Source organism: Rhinatrema bivittatum, chromosome 7 (assembly GCF_901001135.1).
Source record: "Rhinatrema bivittatum chromosome 7, aRhiBiv1.1, whole genome shotgun sequence".
In the NCBI taxonomy this organism is placed as follows: Eukaryota; Metazoa; Chordata; class Amphibia; order Gymnophiona; family Rhinatrematidae; genus Rhinatrema; species Rhinatrema bivittatum.
Window position 1 is genome coordinate 88193430 of NC_042621.1, and position 20909 is coordinate 88214338.

General features: G+C 49.9%; 1 protein-coding gene across 1 annotated transcript in view; it reads right to left on the reverse strand.

Moving 5' to 3' along the window:
* ZNF469 (zinc finger protein 469) overlaps window positions 1–20909 on the reverse strand; it is a 506485-nt gene that overhangs the window by 252437 nt on the left and 233139 nt on the right. Inside the window, exon 3 of the mRNA XM_029608648.1 lies at window positions 6535–6667. The gene's annotated coding sequence lies outside the window, so the exon portion shown is untranslated. The remainder of the gene's footprint in view (window positions 1–6534; window positions 6668–20909) is intronic.

Below are 20909 nucleotides of genomic sequence, written 5' to 3' on the forward strand. Positions count from 1 at the left end.
AGGGCCCCTCTGCTGCCTGCGCCTGCAGGAACCGGTTCTTAGGCTAGGACTTTTTCCAAGTAAAGGCTGGGATCGGCAGCTGTAATTTCCCACAGACAATCTCCGCAGTGCCATTTCTATTTTTAAACTGTGGCCCAGGCAAGGGAAAAGGCTGAGATAAGCCCGCGGGGCAGGAAGCAGACTCTGCTCCGGTTGTCCCTGTCCTCGCAGCTCAGGGGCACTTTCAGAAAAGTCTGGGGCTCACTGCTCGGTTCGAGACGTCTCTGGGAGCCCTCATGTCTTTTAGAGCATGGAGAGAAGTTGCTTTCATGGGGTTTTTTTAGGTTTTTTTTTTTGGTTTTTTTTAGTTATTCTGAATGGAGTCTCCTGCAAGAGAGAGAGAGAAAAAAAACAAACCTATTTCTGTACCTCTGTGTCTAATGCAAAGACCTAGCCAGCAACTCCAAGCCATGCAGGTCTCTCTGAGCCACCCCCCACTCTGAGATCCCCAGAGCTCGGTGGGGATGCCCTGAATGGTCTTCGGGCTCTTTTTAACCTGTGGTCAGTCAGTTTGTGGCGTGAGGGCAAAGCACTGAAAGCGAAGGGTGACTGCACAATTACCTCTAGTCCGGGCCTGAAATAACGGTATTCTAGTCCAAATATGCAGCTCCAGAACTGGTCTGACTTTTATTTCCAGAAAGATGCACGTGCAAGCTGCTCCACAGTTCTCACAAACCTGTGATGAGTTTCAGGGCTCAGCCCTTCACTTTTCACATGGAGAGATCTTTGGCGTTACAAAACCCCATCCCCAGATGACTTCATTTTAAAGCTGTGCCACCTGTTCCTGGCCCTCGGAGAATCTCTGGATGCCTCTCCTTTTCCTCCGACCTGGGCTTCTTCCCTCTCACAGGAGACGTCCCTGAGTGTGTGGGTGCGTTAGGAGGATCTTCCGTTTACGCACTATTTTGTGACCTTCCAGACTGTAAATTTCTCCCATATGGGGATGCATTTAACTTCCCAGGAGCTCTCGGCCTCGGCAGGAGCCAGGCACTTCCTGCATTGCCAAGCTCCTGGGCGTATCTTTATATCTCCGCTCTTCTCTCACACACAAGCTGCTCCTACAGGGCCTGAACTCTCAAACTCGACTGATTCTGAGCATCTTCCTCAACATTCCTGAGGGGCTTAAATTACAGGGGTTCATGGCTCTCCGGGTCATATACCATGTGAGCCAACGGCTACACATGCAAGTCCCCATATGGTCAGTCATGGAAGTGGTGAGTACCGAATCCCGGGGTCTGCTGCTCCAGCAGTGCTCTCCTCCCATGCTTGCACGCTTTCCCCATCCCAGTCAGTGGCACTGCTTGCTTTGCGTTTCACATTTCCTCTCTCTCCTACACCTTCCCCGATAGCTCCCAACCGCTCTGTGCTCACAAGCCACAAACTCGCGTCCACCTTTGCTTGCTTGCATGATGCTGGCCTGCACCGGATCTTACACAGCAGCACTACGTGGCTCCGTGGCCTGCTGTTCTGTGCTAAGCACATTAACAGAGCTTCTTCTCTCCTGGCACACACTGCATCCCTCTCCACCCCACCCATGGTGACTATCCCATCCTTGCTACACTGGCATCCACTGGTAGTGCCTAGTCCACCCCATCCCCATCCTGCCAGTGGTGCCCCATTCAATCCTCACCCTGCTGAGCTCCCTGTCCCATCTCATCCCCATCCCACTGATGGCTTCCATCCCCACACTGCAAGTGGCACCAATCCCATCCCACCCCTGTCCCACTGACAGCACCCATCCCAGCCTTGCCCTGCCAGCGGTGCCCCATCCCATTCCACCCCACCCTTTTATCTCGCTTATGGCACCCATCACATTCCCCCACATCTCACTGGCAGCGCTCATCCCGTTCCCAGAGGTGGTCAGGATAATCCTACCCCTCTTCCACCGGTGGTGGGCATCCCATTCTATCCCCACCCTGCTGACAGTGCCCATCCCATCCCCAGCTCCTCCCCACTAATGGCTCCCATCTCTGCCCTCCAAGTGGCGCCCAATCCATCCCACATCTGACAGCGCCCATCCCATCACCGCTCTGGCAGCAGCACCCATCCCATCTCTGCCCTGCAAATGGCACCCATCCTATCCCAGCCCTACCCCACTGACAGCACACAGACTTTTTAAAATCAAAAGGTATGCGCATAAGTTCCAGCCCCACCCTCGCTCCACCCCCTGAAACGCCTCTCCCCTGGGAATATGTGCATAATTTTACGCACGTCTCGGTCGCCACAGCTTTCTAAAAGGTCATTTGCTGCAGGTACAGTCTGACTTTATCAGGGGAGGACAATGTATCAGTCACACTAGTTTTGCTTTTGTTGTTTAAAGAACGGCTTTCAGCATTTCAACAACTTTTAACTATCTCTCATGCGGTTTCTCCGTAAAACAGGCTCCTGGCGGGTGACAGCATTAATGAAGGGGTGCGGCAGCCTCTTCCAAAGCCCATTCTCAATAGCAGAGCAAAACTGAAATTCACCAGCAAGGAGAGGGCTTTTCCTCTTAGAAACAAGTCTGCCGCGCCTTCCGGGACCGCAGGAGCCCTACAGAGAGAGGTGCAGGGGTCAGGGAGACCGGATCGGCTCCACACAAAGCCCGTGCTCGGATAATGCCATCCTGGAAGTCTTAGCTCAGGAATGGCTGTTATACGTGTACCGCCCCAAAGACTGGAGAAGCGGGGCTCTCCTCAAAAGATGGAGAATGGGAGCCGTCTGGCCCTGCGTGCCAATTATGGGAGAGACATAGCCTGATTGAAATTTGCTCTCCAGACATTTTTTTTTTAGCATTCGTAATTCTGCCAGAAAGAAAGTAAGGCCTACACTGTCAGGACTGGAATTGTGGTTTGGAATTGAATTGCTTCAGCGTGAAGAACGTGGTCTGCTGTGCGCAGCGACAGAGCAGGAAGACAGAATGACCGCAGGCCGGTATTCCAGCTGCACCGCCTTCAGCACTCGCCCCTGCAGCACCCTGTGCTTACACCTGGCAGCACTGCTTCCTTAGGGGTCTGCTCTGCAGACAGCAGCATGTGCTCTGTAAATGGGCAGCAGCCCCTCGCTGGCTGTAACGAGCTGAAGTCAGGTCCCCTCCCTACTTGTCAGAGCTGTGGGATCCCAGGCGTTTGTTGTACAGAGAGAGAGAGCACAGGGGTGGTCATTAGAAGGAAAGGGGAATCTGTGCCCGGGCTTCAGGCTCATTCAGATGCCGACTCCTGGAAATGGGCCTAGTCTTTGGAGGTGCACTTCTATACTGGAGGTGACCTGGAGATGAGTTTTGGAGAGTTTCAGGGCATGAGGGGATTTGTGGCACAGGATAAAGTGACACGGAAAGGTTGGAGCCCAAACAGGAATGTCCAGCTAGCTGGACACAGAGCCTCACAGGAACTATCGAGTTATTTAAAACACCTCAAAAATGAAGATTATATAATATATTACAGTGAAAAAGGAAACTCTGCCCCAGGCCAGTGTCCGTGGGATGAGTCCATTCTAATACCCTGCATGGTACAGGCCTCCCCTCCCCTCCCCCGCATTCATTCTTACCAAGGGCATCTAGAATGGAATTACAGAGAACGTCACCAGATGCTGTGGGGGTACCGGGGCAAAGTGACTGCTGCCCCAGTTAGCGCCCCAGATTTCATACCCTCAACCACAATGGTCAATGAAAGATGAGCTGCCGTCACTTCACAGGGGACGGCATGCTTCTCTGTTACCACTCAAGCATCCCAGGAAGCATTTTTAAGGGCCTGCCCTTGTTGCAATACTTATTCCTTCCATCTGACGCTCTGTACCTCCCCTGATGCCATTCCAGTGCAGGGCACAGCTGCCATCCTACTGTGCGCAGCCCAAGCATTCATCTTTCCCATAACCCCCCTGGGCGTGGCCACATCACAGCCAGCGCCAGGAGAAACCTGTTTTCTGTCTAGCGAGGAGAGAGGGCTGGAAACGGCAGACAAAATAAAAATACTTGGCAAAACAGAGATAATTACTAAAACGATGTTTCTTCTGCATCGAAAGGCCAACAGCCACCAGATCATAAAAACCCAGAGCATTTTGTTTGCTGCTCTCCGTCTGCTAAAAGGTTGGCCAGTCCTGTTAAAAGAAACCCCCACATACTGGAAACTACTTTCCAATCAATCTAAAAGTCTGCAAAAACTGTTTTAATTCTGGAAAGGAACCTGTGATGCAGGCAGGCAGGCAGGAAGATGTTTAATGATTTTTTTTTCTTTAATTCCTGCCAGGTTTTTTTTTTTTTTCTTTTCTTTTATCTGATCGCCTGGGATGTAACACATTCATTCACATTGATCAGTCTGGTTTCCTTTCTAGACACACCATCCGTGGGCTTATCTCTCCGCCAGCGAGCCTGGCAAATCCAGGTTTACTGGGAAAGAGCCAAGGCGGCCGGGAAGGGAAGAGGAGAGAAGGCTGGCCGTGCACAGAAGACAGGATACAATTCATACCAGAAAGCTGAATTACTTCTTTTTGCTGTGAAAGTTAGTTTTGTGTTTTCGCTAGGAGCTGATGACAGACAATAATTAAAGTTGCTTTTAATTAAAAGAGAGGCTGGAGAGCAATAGTGAATTTACTGCTTCCAGATCAGTGAGGGGGAATAAATACAAGTCTTATTTAGTCCAACAGGGTGTAATAATAAGCAGAACACAGCAATCAGAGCATACTAAAACAGTTTGTAATTCCCAGAGCCTATCAATAACCGCTGATTTAAGGGGAGGAGGCAGAGACTAGTGGTTGGAGCAATAAACTGCAGTTCCTCTCCCTGCGCCTCAGTCGCTGACTTTCTGTGACCCTAAGAGTCACTTTCTCTCTCTGCCTCAGTCGCTGACTTTCTGTGACCCTGAGAGTCACTTTCTCTCTCTCTCTGCCTCAGTCGCTGATTTTCTGTGACCCTGAGAGTCACTTTCTCTCTCTCTGCCTCAGTCGCTGACTTTCTTTGTGACCCTGAGAGTCACTTCTCTCTCTCTGCCTCAATCGCTGACTTTCTGTGACCCTAAGAGTCACTTTCTCTCTCTCTGCCTCAATCGCTGACTTTCTGTGTGACCCTGAGAGTCACTTTCTCTCTCTCTCTGCTTCAGTCGCTGACTTTCTGTGACCCTGAGAGTCACTTTCTCTCTCTCTGCCTCAATCGCTGACTTTCTGTGTGACCCTGAGAGTCACTTTCTCTCTCTGCCTCAGTCGCTGACTTTCTGTGACCCTAAGAGTCACTTTATCTCTCTCTCTCTGCCTCAGTCGCTGACTTTCTGTGAGACCCTGAGAGTCACTTTCTCTCTCTCTCTCTGCCTCAGTCGCTGACTTTCTGTGAGACCCTGAGAGTCACTTTCTCTCCCTGTGCCTCAATCGCTGACTTTCTGTGACCCTGAGAGTCACTTTCTCTCTCCCTGTGCCTCAATCGCTGACGTTCTGTGACCCTGAGAATCACTTTCTCTCCCTGCGCCTCAGTCGCTGACTTTCTGTGTGACCCTGAGCTTGCCTTTCTAATTTCATCATCAGTTTTTCTCCAGACTCCTGGCCTGGTTCCTCGGCACATCCTTTTGCTTTGAGGGAAGGGGTGAGTGGGTTTGCAGGCTTATTGGTAACACATGCACAAGCCTCTTCTTCCTGTTTATTTTCCTCTGGTACAATCTAGCCTCACACTGTAGACTTCTCTGTAATAGTTTTACTGTCAATTTCCCTTATGTAAAATGAAAGATCAATAAAGAAGCTGTAGGTGAGACCTGTTTATTGATCTAACCTAGTGCATCTGTGACCAGCTTTCAGGCGCTCTGCCCCCCTTCATGAGGGAGGAGTCAGTTCAGTACCAAGGCCTCACCTCCAACTTGTTCTTTGATCTTTATTTCAACATGTTCAAGTGGATTCAACGGAGCGAGCGCCATGTTTTTCCCCTGAAAGTCTCTTGCCCCCTTGTCTGTCTCAGACTGAACTCGGAACTGTGTCCTCCCCCCATTCCCTTCTTCCCTGCTCCCTCCACTCCCCCACCACATTCTCCTCAATAGAGACGGCAAATTTATGGCAGCGGGCCAGCCACCGCCACTAGAGTGGCACAGCCTCCCAATGCAAAGGACATCCCTCCGGGACCCACCGACCTGGTAATTCTAGAAATGCTGCGCTTCACGGCACCTGACCTTAGTAAGGGTCCCTGTCTCTGATCTACATCATTTCTGCTACCTGCAGCCAGGAGGTCCTGAGTGCAGAAGAAGCAGTCCCGGCTCGGTGAGCTGCAGAACTATTAAAAAAAAAAAAAGATCAAGAAATTCCACGTCTCAGATTGCTCACCCCGTGCACGTGATACCCACAGGCTCTGAACTCTCTGAAAAATCCAGCACGTTTGATTTTCAGCGAGACTTTTAGATGCTCCGTCTTACGGCCTCTCCTGTGCAGACGCAGGTAGCTTTAGGGAAAACAGCTGGCACGTCCTTCATGCCTACCATGTTCCATCCACTACAGAAGAGCAGGAGGAGGAGGAGGAGGAGGAAGGTGAGATAACGACGGCAGACTCACCAGTGCTTCAGCGACTGCTCCTTGCTCCCAGGTTCACAAGCGGACATGCCTACTGTTGCTGATAACAGGGCTGGGAGCTAAACCCAGCTCCATCCCCTGGGCCTGGCTGGCTGACACATCTGTCACCTTGATCCTAGAAGACACAGCAAAGATTTCACATTTTTTTCAGCAATAAAAAAACTGCAATGAGATTCCTCCCAAAATCTTGTATCCTCATATTTAACTGGTTTTCACTGAAGGATTGCTTAAAACAGCTGTCACGGTTTCCTCTGCTATGTAGCCTCCCTGTGCCCTGATCCAGTCCGCAGTGACACCTCCTTACTAGCAGAGGTCTCCAGCGAGCTCTGTTCCGATCTACCCGAGCCATCTCCTCGCTGGCCACCTGACTCAGCCTTTGGCGCAGCCTCCACTACACCGTGAGCTTCACCTCCAGTCTTGCCAAGCTCCCCCTCGTTGCTCGCAACACCTCAGCTCCATCCCCATTTAACCCTGCCTTGCCAGAACCTACATGGAATCAGCCTCTCTGACCTGGCCACTCTTGCCTTGTTCAATGCCTTGTGGCCTCCAGGCCTTCCTGTATTTTGCTCCTTGCCTTGCGGCTTCTCTAGGCCTTAACCTTACCTAGTGGCCTTCAGGCCCCCTTCTTAACGACCTCTGAGCCTTATATGTTGCAGCCTTCGGGCCTCAGTGTTCTCTGTTCTGTGTTGTCCTTGTCTGTCCCTACACTTGTCGGCCTTGTTTAAGTCCAGTCCTTGACTGGTCAGGTGTTACCGTGTCCTGCACCAGTCCAGTCCCCAGCATCTATTCCTTGCTTTGCCTTGCCCAAGCCTGTGTCCGTATCCAGCCCAGTGCCCACTCAGCATTCAAGCCTGTGCCTGTGCAAACCCTACCTAGGGTCACTAAATGCTTCTAGAAGGGTTCCTGTTCTTCAGGTTTATGTTTCAAATCTGGTTATTAAAGATATACATAAGAGAATGCAAACAGTACGAAGAAAATAAGCGAAACATTGGTGTACTCTTCCCAATGTGCTTGTCAGGTTTAAAGAGAGTTCAGTGAGAGGTCAGGGAGCTCTGGGTAAGAGCACAGCTCTTGCAAGCTACAAGCCTCCTCTCTATTAGGGAGGGATGCAGGGGGTGGGGGTGGAGAGAGCTGGTGCTGGAAAGGAAGAGGTGATTTAGGAGATAAGGTAGTAACCAGAGGGGGTAATCTCCCCACCACAGGGAATGAACAAGGGGGTGAGGGTCTACGTGGGATGCACCCTGGCATGTTGGGTGCTGTCTTGTGGGACCTGAGAAGATACAGGGGCTTGCGAGGCATTCGTAGATTTCTGAGGCAAAGAACAGGGACGATTCTCAGCTGAAGAACCGGGTAGAGGGAGGACATCCTGTCCACCAAAAGGGAAACTCTTTGTCTGGGAAAGCTCCAGTGGAAGATCTTTCTAGTTAGGAGGCTGCCCTGAAGGCCATGGGGTTAGAGGGAGTGGGAGATTATTGAATTTGTTTCGTTTTTGTGGGACTGTTTCCAATTATTCCAGTCATGATTCTACTGTCGTTTCCCGCTGCCTTGGCATTTGGATTTGGATTTGAAAATAACATTCAGTTTCTTTTTGCAACCAACCAACGATGTGGACCTTGGACTTGGTTGCATGGAAAGTCTTCCCTTGGGCCGCCCAGAGACGGTCTTGTCAATCCCGAGTGGACTGTTGCTGTTCCTGGGACTGCAGCAGTGTAACTCACCACCTCTTCCTCTGGGTCTCACCTTTGGAGGCTACAGAAGGGCTTACATCTGTGTCCTGCCCAGCCTGTGTGTGTATTAGCTCCTTACCTGTCCCAGTATGGTTCTCAGCTCCTTGCCCATTCTAGTACCCAGTCCTCACTTTCTTCCCTGTATCTATACCCAGACCTTAGCTTCCAGACCAGCTCTGTCCACTATGTCCAGCCTGTGTCTGCCCTGCTTGTCCAGCTTATGCAGCCTGTCCAGTTAAGCCCTACTGCCCCCAGAACCCAAGGGCTCAGCCTGCAGCGGAGGGGGCTGGCCAGGCGGAAGGTCATCCCAGCTCCTGAGAGAGTAGCCCTTGCCCCCTGCCCTCATGATAAAAGCTCTCCCCAAGGTTTATATGCAGTTTATACTTATAAGCCACATGCCCATCTTTTAAATTATTGACATTTTTAACCTACTTTAGCCATTATATAGTTGAGAGTTGCCAAACTCGAGTTGGCATTTGCCCCTTTGCAGGTGCTCATGCAGTGTGAAAGAAGAGAAGGCCCCAGCTCGGACTGTAATCATTCATGTAACTCGTGAGAGGTAAAGGCGCAAGCACTGTGCACTGAGGCCAGAAATACCGGTAGTCCCTGCAACCCTTGGAGGCGGAGCCAGTTGATGTGGGGGTGGGGCATGCTAGTGATGGGGCTTGCTTGCTGCCTCGCTCCACCCCTGTTACACTGCAGGGTCATGAATCTAGCGCTTATTTCTGCAAACAGGCCTGAGAGCAGAACAAAGACAGCGACTGACCGGGACCATCCTTCCAAATGTACACTGAAGTCAGAATTTTCATGTTTTTTCTTTTCTTTTTTTTAAAACAAATACAGCCTCCTTTGGAGGCCACACCCACTCTCTCTCACTAATCATCGATTGTGTGACTGGTTGGGTCATGCCGCCAGGGACCTCCTGTTCAAGAAGGACCAGTGAATTAAGTGGCGACTCTGCTCTTCCCTGGGCTGTAGCAGGAATTAGAAAAGTGGCTTTATAATACTTCAGGAACAAGTATGTTGGGGCGGAAGGAGAAAGGCAGGTCTATCTAGGTTTTATAGACTGCTTTTGGGCAAAGAAGATTACATTCAGGTCCTGTAGGTATTTCCCTGTCCCCAGAAGGCTCACGATCTAAGTTTGTACCTCAGACAATGGAGAGTAAAGTGTCTTGCCCATAAGGTCCCGAGGAGCAGCAGTGGGATTTGAACCCTGATCTCCCTGGTTCAACGGTCACTGCTGTAACCACAGGCTACTCCTAATAACGTAGCATCCCAATTTTCTCTCTTTTAATGTCTTCCTTTCTTTTTTTTTGGCATGCCTGAGGATGCCAGTGCCTTGGTGGGCCACATATGCTGCTCTCGAGCAGACCTGCGCATCTGTACTGCAGTACCATGAGGGATGTATAAAAGGGAAAAGGCTTAGCAAAGCACGGCATCGGCATTAAACTGCAAACCAAATGTAATTCAGTTTATGTGCAAAGTAAATGAAAGGTAAAGTCATGCTTGAGTCTGCTGTCTTACTTGTATTTTCCTCTGCAGTGAAGCAGTGGTGAAACTATGCAAATTAAAGCCAAATGACATGGGAGGAGGGGGAGGGGGGGCAGGTAGGCAGCTGAGTCAGCTCTGGATGATCTGCAGCGATGTCCCTGTTCATGACCCCTGCACATCTTCGCTGCTTGCAGGCAACTGTCAGACCTCAGAGCCAGTTGGGTTTTTTGGACATCCACAATGAACAGGCATGAGATACCTTTGCATATACTGAGTCTCCATGGGATGCATTGATAACAGTGGACACCCTGAAAACTCGACTTCCTGTGGGGTCCCCAGGATGGATAGGTTTGGGAAGCCCTGCTTTAACCGACCCCAAGACTGTCTCTTTAAACGTGTGATGGGTCCAGGTTCTTACCTCCAATTCTCAGGCCGACACGGAAAGGAGTTTTACAGGACAAAATGTGCGTTCCAAAAACGTAAGGGCTGCTTAGCGCTCTCCCCGTGTAAATCCCATACAAATGAGGGCATTAAGCAGAGAGGTGCCCTGGCAATAACCCAGGTTCTGATACCAGTGCAAACTACTCCTTGTCAGAGGTGGAGTATGGAGCAAGGGGCAGGCACAAAAGACGTTTTCCCTGCTCAGATCAGACAAGTGGTGGCAGCTAAGCGTGGCCAGATAACCGGATAGGTGCAGACTTGTAAGCTGCCGCTACTTAACCAGATAAGTACTCTCTCCTTGTGTTTCAAGGACCCCCCCCCCCTTCCGATTTAAAATGTGTATTCGGCCTGTGCTGAACACACATTTTCCAGCCAGCGAGCTTTTTTAAAAATCCTGATGCATTAACAAAACGCATCAAGAGTTAAAAATAGTTTAAATCTGTGCGTTTAAACTGTGCACGGAAATCTAGCACGCGGTTTCTTAATGCACAAATTACTGCAAAAGCCCGAGTACTCCACAGCTTGCAAAAGATGCGACTCCCAGTGGATGAGCTGAAGGAGCAGAAAAGACTGAGTACCCAATGCAAAAGGAAAGACACAAGCCTCCCTCAGTTTTAGCTCTTAAAAGCCAGTCAAGAAATGTATTGTTAGTTATATCTTTTTTTTTTTGCTTTTATTTGTTAACCTTTATTTCTGTCACTTCATAATTAAGCTTTCAAAAACAAAGCCTTATTCATGCAGAGTTGCAGATGGGAAGGTTGCTTCGCTGGGACGGGACGCATCGCAGGCTGCCAGAGAGGGTCGTGAATTTCTCTAACAGCCCACATGAACTTGCCTGGGAGAACCAGACCCCAAGCGACAAAGTGGGGAAGAACAGAAGAGCCGTGGAGATTCTGACAGCAATCATTCAAGCAGAATCTAATGAAAATTGCTCGTCGGCGACTTTTTCCAAGCTACGGCGCGGGATCTCTTCACGCCGAGCAAGGCCTTCAGCATGACGTCATCCCGTCAACCCAACCACAGCCGTCTTAAGATTCATCAGGGGGGAAACTTGACACACTTAATACCTAATACTGTGACTCATGTTCCATGCCCTGTCTGCTTACAGCGTTTGATGTAGATATATATTCTTTTTTTGTTGTTTATTAAAAGATTCTCTCTGTGGCTTTAGTGAGTGCAGGGAAGCAGAAATGCCCCATCAGTCCCATCCAAACTAGAATAACTGAAGCCATCTGTCCTGGGCCGAGAAGCCGCCAGCTGACTCAAATGCGGCTGTGAAGTTTCACTGACCTTTTTGATTCCATGGGAAATGTTTTCTCTGTTTGTTGTTTTGTAGTGGGTGGTGCCAGCACATGTGGTTCTGAAATGCAGATTTCACTAGCAGGAATGGATATGGTAATAGGAATAATGACCCACGTACTTCATTTTGCCTCTCACTGCCTTCCTACTCTGTGCATTTATTACACAGAGGCCCTGTGAAAAAGCAAATCATTCCTGCTGCCTCTCGTGAGGCCAATATAATAAGACCCACGCTGAAATCAGTGCTAGTTTTCTGTGCAACCTTTTTTTCAGCATGCACAGCAAGAACAGCTGGCCCCACGGGATGTGATAAGAGAACGGCATTCACATCAGATACACGCAAAAATACAGGCACGAAACCCAACACATGCGCCAATACCCGCACAAAAGCCCAGATGCAGAAAGCCATGGGAAAAACCAGTGATTAAAGTAGGCTCTAACGGAAAAATGTTGCAGGCTCATTTCTAATGATTTCAGGCTACTACTATTCAAAAAATAAATTGTTTCAGCTCCTGCCGGCCCCTTTTTACTCCATTGTTATAGAATTAGTGTGGTTGTGTGTCTGTGCACTCTTTTCCTCAGTGGGTGCCTGGGGCCGCTCGGCTTGGATCAGCCCCGCTGAAGAGAGCAAGAGCCGGGATGGACAGAGCAGCCATCCTCAAGAGCTACAGAAGCGCCGACACTGCCCGGAGCCGAAGCATCGCCAGGACCGAGACCGAAAGCTGCCAAAGCGGTAGGAGCAATCACGAGCAACAAGCCCCGGGCACCCAGTGAGGAAAAGGCTGCACAGACACACAACCTGGCATCAGAAAACTATTCATAAAATGAAGGGAATTTAAAATAGTTCAACAAAGCTAATGAGAACTAACGCCAGCAATGGAGTAAAAGGGCCTCCAGGACAAGCGCTTTCACTTAACTCCTGCCCTGACCCAGGTGCTAAAAAACCCGCTTAAAGCACCTTGTGGTCCAGGTGCAAGATAGTTATAGTGACCCTACTGGGCGATTTCTAATATTGAGAGTGACGATACAAAATATGCACTTAGTGCTAGTTAGTATTTATTGCCCTCCGTCGATGCAGGCTGAGGTACTGGGAGAGGTAAATAAACGTCTGGAAGTGTATACAAGTGCCAGTATAGTTATAGCTGGAGATGTTAATGTAGCAATTACTCCGGCCATTGATACCTTCTCACAGGCCTTGGGCGGGAAAGGGAAAGCCCGAAAGGCATTAAAACAAATATTTAAGACCAGACAACTAGTAGATATTTGGCGACTTCAATCCCCACATAGTAGGAACTATACTTTCTATTCACAACCCCACGACTCTTATACAAGAATAGATTATTTCCCAATTACAAAGGATTTAATCTCCTGTATGAGCATAACAGATATTGAGTGTATAACTTGGTCTGACCATGCCCCAATATATTGGACGATGTCCCTGTCTCCCAGAGAGACAGACCAGAAGTTTTGGAGACTAAATGATTACCTTCTAAAGGTGAAAGACGATCATGAACGCATAGTGGAGGTCATAGAGGACTACTTTAGCCTGAATGAGGGGGACGAGGCGTCACCACTCTCTGTCTGGGAGGGCATGAAGGCTGTAATTCGGGGCCAATTAATTGGTCTAGGAACGTATCACAAAAAAACAGAAGAAAAGTCAAAGGGAAGCTTTATTGATTGAACTAGGAGGGTTGGAACGTCGGCATAAACAAGACCCTGGGTCCATTCGAGCTGGGCAGCTAAATAGGAAAAGGGAGGAGATTGCTGCATTAGATGCCGAAGATATAGAATACAGACTGGACATTTTAAAACAACAATATTACGAATTCGGCAATAAAAGCAGTAGGTTACTATCCAGGAAGCTGCAATCTAAGAGGGTTAAGGAATTGATATACCGTATTAAGGCAGCCTCAGGAGAGATGTTAACTGACCCAGAAGCTATTCATGCTCGCTTCCAGAATTTTTATGAGGAATTATATACCCCAGAGACTAAAGCTACCCTGGAAGATATTTCCTCCTATTTAGATAGAGATAGGTTTTCTTAAATTGTCTGAAGGGGAACAATTTCAGTTGGGAAAACCAATTTTGGAACTTGGAGGTGGTCTGTGCAATAAAAGATTTAAAATTAGGAAAATCCCCAGGCCTAGATGGATTTACTCCCCTATTTTATAGGAAATATAGAACTTTGTTGTGTAGCCCGCTGGCGAATATGTTTAATAAGATCAGAGAGGGTGGGAAACTCTTACCATTTGGGAATGTAGCGGATATTACTATATTGCCCAAGCCCGGGAAGGACCCAACGAGTTGTGCTTCATATAGGCCCATCTTGCTCATAAATATAGACCTGAAAGTTTTGGCTAAAATATTGGCTTTCCGTTTGTGCGAAATGATAGGCGAGCTCATTCATGTCGACCAAGCTGGGTTTGTTGGGCGATCCGTCCACGCTAGGCCCTTGCCCGGGCCTGCTCACCTTGCTCCTGTGCTAGCGGGTCCCGAGCTGTCCTCTCCTGCTGCCGCTGCCAGCACCGCCCGTCTGCTGCGACCCGCGGAGGCGTCTCCTGGGCCCTTCACATCGGGTCTAGCTCCACGCCAGGGCGCGGTGTCCTCTCTGGCACTGGCCCCGCCCCTAGGTGTGTGCGCACGCGGACAGCCCAGCCCTTTAAAGGACCACGGGGGGGGAAACAGCTCCACGGCGCAGTCCAATGACATCACTTGACTCCAGTATAAAAGTGAGGCCCTGTCCCCCAGGACCTCGCCTTGGCAAACGGGTCTACACCTCGGTGTCTCTAGTTTGCTACGTTCCAGTGTCCTTGCTTGTCTCCGTGTTCCTGCTTGTTCCTGTGTTCCAGTTTGTTCCACTTTTCCAGTGTTCCTTTGCCACCGTGTGTTCCAGTGTTCCTGCGCCTGTTATGACTGTCGCTGCCCGATGTCTCCACTCCACCCTCCTTACCTCTTTGGCGACTCTTCCCGCGGTTGATGGACGTCTGGTTGCCGTGGTGTCTGCCTGCCGTCCTCTCTGGCGTCCCCGGTCCGGCTTGGGCGCTGCATCCCGCCATGTTGTTCAGCTGCCACAGGGCGCGCACACCACGCGGCCCTGCTTATTCCTTCTTTGGCGCGAACTTCAGGGGCGTCCCCCTGTGATGACGTCACGCATCCCGGATACAAAAGCCTACTCTGTTTGCTAGCCATTGAGTTAGCAAGGGAATCCTTACGGATGGGATTCGCTCTCCGTACCTAGCTACTCTGCCTCTCCTTAATTGGACTTACTCTATCAGGGTACCCGCTCCTCGGGGGCCTCTCTCTTTTCTTTCAGGTCGCTGTCTGGAACCGGTACTTGCTCCTCGAGGGCTCATGTACCCGGACTCGCTGCCTGAGCTCATTTCTGCTTGGAAGAAACCGCTGCCTACACCATCAGTGAGTTACCATCTATATTCTCTCAGAGCTTTTCCCTGGAACCAGGTACTCGCTCCTCGAGGGCCTGCCTCTATTCCAGCTTCTGTGTTACCTTCCGGGAGAAACTGCTGTGTGAGTAATCAACCAACGAGGCTCCATACCAGAACTCTGTGTATGCTCCACTGTACTCACTATCTCAGTTTCTCTCCACTACAGCACAGCTATTGAGGGATCGCTGTTCCAGTGTCCTGAGGGTCTACAAGCCCAGCCGGTCTTCATCTCTACTCACTACTGCCACCTCTGGTGGCTTCTCAACTCTGTTTAATAAAATATAATTCTGTGTTGTGTGTCTTAAAGCTGAGCCTGACCTGTGGCCCCTCACGGGACTTCCCCCCGTGGGCATGGCCATCTGCCACAGTGTCCAAGAGTCCACCCAAAACCTTACAAACAATAACAGCGTCCTGTGTTCCTTCCTGTGTCCTTCCCAGGTAGTACCTTCTCGGACTGATCTCTTGGTACTGACCTCGGCCTGCCTGAGTACTTTCTTCATCTGCTGCCTGGAACTGACCCTCGCTTGCCTTGACTATGCTCGGACTGACCTTGGGATTGACCCCTGCTTTGGCTGACCTCTTCTGGATGGATACTCTGGCTTTGACCCTTGCGCTTCACTCAGACACTCTCTTCTGGCCTTCTGTACTGACCTGCTTGGATTCCATCCGCAGCCTTTGTCCGGCTAGACCCGCAGGTGCTGCCTGCCTCGCCCGGAGAGCCTTCCTGAACTGTTACCTCCCTGAGGTCTCCGGAGCCTCCAGTTCGGGTCTAGCCCATCCTCTCCACATCAGCTGCACACCCTTGCTTGTGGTGGGCACACCCCTCCGCTACCTCTCTGGGAGACCCCCAGAGGCCCACCTAAGTCCAGGCGGTCCGGGTACCCAAGGGCTCAACCTGCGGAAACTCCGGACTGTTATTGGCGAAGCTCCAGCTAGCCTCTGTCTCCTCGTGTGCTCCGCCTCCTGGTGTCAGGCGCTCTCTGGGACCCCCGAGGGCCGTACCAATCCTGCACCAGGCCAAGGGTCCACCTCCAGCGCAACAGGGTTTATGCCAGGCTGGACGACAGCAGATAATATCAGGAAACTGCTTAATCTGATTCATATAGCTAAAACCACTGGCGAGCCAGCAATATTTTTGACTATCAACACAGAAAAGGCCTTCGACCGCGTTTATTGGCCCTTTTTGTTTGTAGTACTGGAGAAGGTGGGCCTAGGTGGTTCCTTCTCCACGTGGGTGCAGGAGCTATATAGAGACCCTCATGCATGTTTAAAGATCAATCATAGCTATACAGCGAACTTCCAGATCAGACGGGGGACGTGTCAGGGTTGTCCTCTGTCTCCACTACTATTTGCAATAAGTTTGGATTCTCTGGAAACGACAATACGACATGCGGCAGATGGGATCACAGCAGGCTTAAAGCGATATACGGTTTCACTTTAAGCCGATGACATCATTTTTTTCATTGTCTAGACCCATGACCTCCTTGCCAGTGATAATGAAAAGGCTAGACAAATTTGGACGACTATCAGGCTTGTCGATTAATCCGGACAAATCAGAGATACTCCCAGTTAATTTCTCTACGGATTTGGAACTAGAGGGCAAGAGAAGATTCCCGTTCCACTGGACAGGGGCCCTATTCATTACTTGGGAGTTAACCTAGGCTGGATTTTGATTCTCTGGTACAACAGAATTACCGGCCCCTGGTGCGATCGCTGATTGGGGACCTCGAACAGTGGGACCAGCTTCAGATATCCTGGTTTGGTAGGATCTCTGTGATTAAAATGAACCTTTTGCCAAAAATTGGATACCTGTTCCAGGTGCTGCCTTGTTTGCTTCCGACCCATGAGCTGAAGCTTCTCCAGCGGAAAATGTTTTCCTTTATCTGGCGAAGGAGATTCCCTTGGGTATCAAGACAGGTTTTGTATAGGTCCAGGCGAGAGGGCAGGCTGGGGTTACCGTCCTTATTGCATTTCTACATAGCCTCTCAGCTGAAGAGTGTAATAGACTGCCACGATCTGGGCTCCACTAAGCAGTGGGTTGAACTCGAACAAGCCTTGGCAGGAGGACCCCCCCTTTGCACACATTGTTCTGGCCGAGCAATTTCACACCCCGAGACTTGGCTCTTTTGCCACCTGGATTACAAAGTACACTTACCATTTGGAAAAGGTGGAAGCCACGTCTCGTGGGCTTGAAATCGTACTCAGCCCTGTCTTCCATTAGGTATTTGAGGGAATTTTCAACAGGGCTAGATAATACTACTTTCCGGAGATGGGAGGCTCGTGGCCTGGGGCAGTTGTGGTCCAATGGGATGGTCCCTTTTCAGAGTTACAGAAGACCTTTGGTTTACCCAATATAGATTTTCTAGCCTATGCTGAAGTGCGGCATTTTCTCCTTACCAGTGGACTCAAACAGGACCTGCAACAAGGGCGTTCAATTTTTGAGGGATATTGTATCCTGGCAGGCAAATTAAGGAAAATCATATCCAAGGTATCTCAATTGCTTGTCTCTGGGAAGTATACTGTAGCGACACATCTGGTGGCATGGGAAACAGATATGGGGAGCCCTTGGGAAAGGGAGCAATAGGAGGAGTGCTTTTGCACCTTAGGGAAGTTCTCCATGTCAGCGGCGATGATGGAGAATCGTTATAAGCTCTGTTACCATTGGCATTGTTCACCAGCTAGGCTGGCGCGTTGGCTCCCAAGAGGCTCTCCCTTATGTTGGAGACAGTGGTCTCTCGTAGGTTCATATATACATATGTGGTGGCATTGTCCAAAGATACACTCCTTCTGGTGGGAATGTCAGCAGCTTGCAGAGAGGATTTTGGGTGTACGGTTCCTCTTACAGATGGAGACCTGGCTGCTAGGGCTCCCTTGCCCAGAATTAACTGATGAGAGGCAGGCCTTGTTTACATTTATTATGACAGCAGCTCACCTGCTAGTAGCAGCACAGTGGAAATCTACTGAAACACTAAGTCTCAACTGCTCAAGAAATTAAGACAAATTCAATACATGGAAAAATTGACAGCCATAAGAAGAGAATCAATGCCTAAGTTTTATAGAACCTGGACCCTAATGACGAACCTTTTATAATGAGAGGGGGCGGAATCATAATTCGTATTATTCTTGTTGTTATTTCTTCAGGGCTTGGACCCTCTTTGAGCCTAGGGGTCAGGGGGTACTTGAACTACTTGAACAATTTCTTATAACTACTAAAATTATGTAACTGTTGTAACTGGTTCTGTATGATAAAGCTAGGGGTATGGGAGAGGATGGAACAACGGAGAGGGATGCGAGCCTATTGGTTGGATTTCGGATCATGTTAGTACCACAGTTTGTACTTTACCCTTTAGAGTATATTATGGCTGTATCTGAATGTGGATGTTTACTGATTGTATAGATTCATATTCCTCTCAATAAAAATTGTCAATATAAAAAAAAAAAACCCCGCTTAAAAAAAACCCACACTAACCGATCTCCCTGCTAGTGCGGCTCCCTGCTTAGTCCATGAATAAATAATTGCCTCCTTTACTGTTGCAATCTGTTGCAAACGTGGCCCGAGGTAGTGTTGGCTCTACCTGTGAGGGAGACCCCCGCAGGTCCCCACCGTCGGGAGGTGAGGCCAGATGGGAAGCAGAGGCCAGCAGGAGCTTCGCCACTACCAGCCCTCATTCCCTGCAGGTTGAGCCCTTGGGTACCGGGGCCGGCTGGTCTTAGGTGGGCCTCTGCGCGGACGATTCCGTAGGGCATGGCCAGACAAGGCGGCAGGCACAAGGGACCGAAGGTCCGAAGCAGGCGGAAGAAGACGTGGTCAGGTCTGGTCCAGAGGTCAGAGACAGGCAGCAGAAGATGTGGTCAGGAAGCAAGCCGGGTCAAGAGCCAAGGTCCATCCGAGGGAAGAGGAGAGAGGAACAGGAACTGGAATGCAAGACCAGGAAGACAGAAACAGGAACGCAGGATCAGCCAAACGAGCAAGCTGGAGAAGACAGCGAGGAGACCTGTTGAAAAGCTGCCTGCTGGGAGCCCGATGCAGCCTTAAATAGGCTGGAGGTGGATACGTCATTGGGGAAGGGCCGGCAGCAATTTCCCGCCACCGGCCCTTTAAGACCCGGGAGGAGGCATGAGTGTGCGCGTAAGAGGAGCCCGCGGGAGAGCGGCAGTCGGCGGTGGCCCCAGGGAGGGATAGTCAACGTCAGCAGTGGCTCCCCGAGGCTGTCAGGGAGCCCGGGCCTGCTGCCACGGCTGTGGAGCAGCCGAAGGTGAGCGACACTGACCACGGAGCCCTGCAGTCGACGAGTGTAACATTTACATGCCATTTGCATGCACGCGCATAAAACCTGATGCGGGTTTTTGCATGGTGTGTGTGTGCATTTTTTCCGTGCTAAATGCATTATTTCTCAGCATTCAGACAGAATATGTTTGAATATATTTATTGAGTTTCATCCAACAGATACAAACAATCAGGCCGATTCAGTAAAGTCCGCGGGAGAGCGGGTGAACACCCGCTCTCCTGGCGCACACACAGGCTACTCACCTGTGCGCGCAATACAGTCGTCCCTAGCGCCTCTTTTTGGACAGGAGTGGCGGCTGTCAGCAGGTTTGACAGCCGACGCTAAATTTTGCTGGCGTCGGTTCTCGAGCCCGCTGACAGCCACGGGCTCGGAAACCGGACGCAAAATTGAGTGTCCAGTTTTCGACCCGACAGCCGCGGGCCGACTTACAATTTTTTTTGTCTTTTTTTTTTTTTAACTTTTTTTACTCTTCGGGACCTCCGACTTAATATCGCCATGTTGAGGGCACTATTAGGTTCGGCGGGTTGGACGCGCGTTTTCCGCCCCTTACTGAATAAGTGGTAAGGGAAAACGCGCGTCCAATAGCAGGTTAACAGTGCGCTCCGTTGGAGCGCACTGTACTGTATCGGCCCGAATGTGCAGTAAAGAATAACCACAAACAAAAAGCATTCAGACAGGTTAATCCACAACCAGCGGGTTATACACCTCTACCAGCAGATGGAGATGGAACAAAGCTGACACCATGGTATATGTACCCCTGCACTGACATCAACCCACCAGTATTTTCCATCTCCAGCAGATGGTAACATCCATCTCCCTACAGGGGGTTGCTTGTGTTAAAAAACAAAAAAGGAGAAAGAGAAGGAATAACACGCATAGCTTCTCCTGAGGTGGTACCTTGTGGTCCCTCCCTCAGTGGAGTGCCTCGGTCCAGTAGCAGGTTCTCAGTGTGGACTTAGCTGCCAGGAGAGATTCAGCTGAGAGGCTAGCGGGTGCAGGAAGCCGAGTGCAGTGGTGAAGGCATTAGCCCTCTACCCCCCACTACTGGAGAGCAACTCTGTACTTGGCCGGGACGAGCTGAACTCAGGTAAAGAGATAAAAAAAAAAAAGAGTCAGAAGAGAGAAATTTAGGGATTCTTCTCCCCTCTCCTGTTTCTGGTCTCCGAGCCTCAGCATGCCGATCCGACGTGCGTTCCTGTCTCCAATGGGAGACTTGGGGAGCTGCAGCAGTTTTGGCAGGTTGAGTGGCCATTTTGGCTAAGCCCCACTTTCAGGCTTCTTTGGTAGGCCGCGACGGATTTCACGTGTTTTTTCTGTGCAAGTCGCCCGTGAAAGCAGTGCCTGACAGTTCACGCTTGTGCATGCAGACTGAGCGTCTGTCTGGACCGCGTGGTTGGACATCCAAGTTTTGGGCATGCATATTACAAACATCCAATGGAGTGTATATATATATATATATATATATATATATATATATATATATATATATGTATAGGCATCCTATAACTGAGCATCCTCATTTTTAGGTTTGTCGGGTACGGCTGCACTGTTGAACGCACAATTATTCAACACTTGTGGTGTTGAGCATGCTGCCTCTGGACGTCCTTTTTTCCATGGTGCCGCTAGCAAAGAAACCTAAGCGCCTTGTGATTTGTACAGCTTGCCAT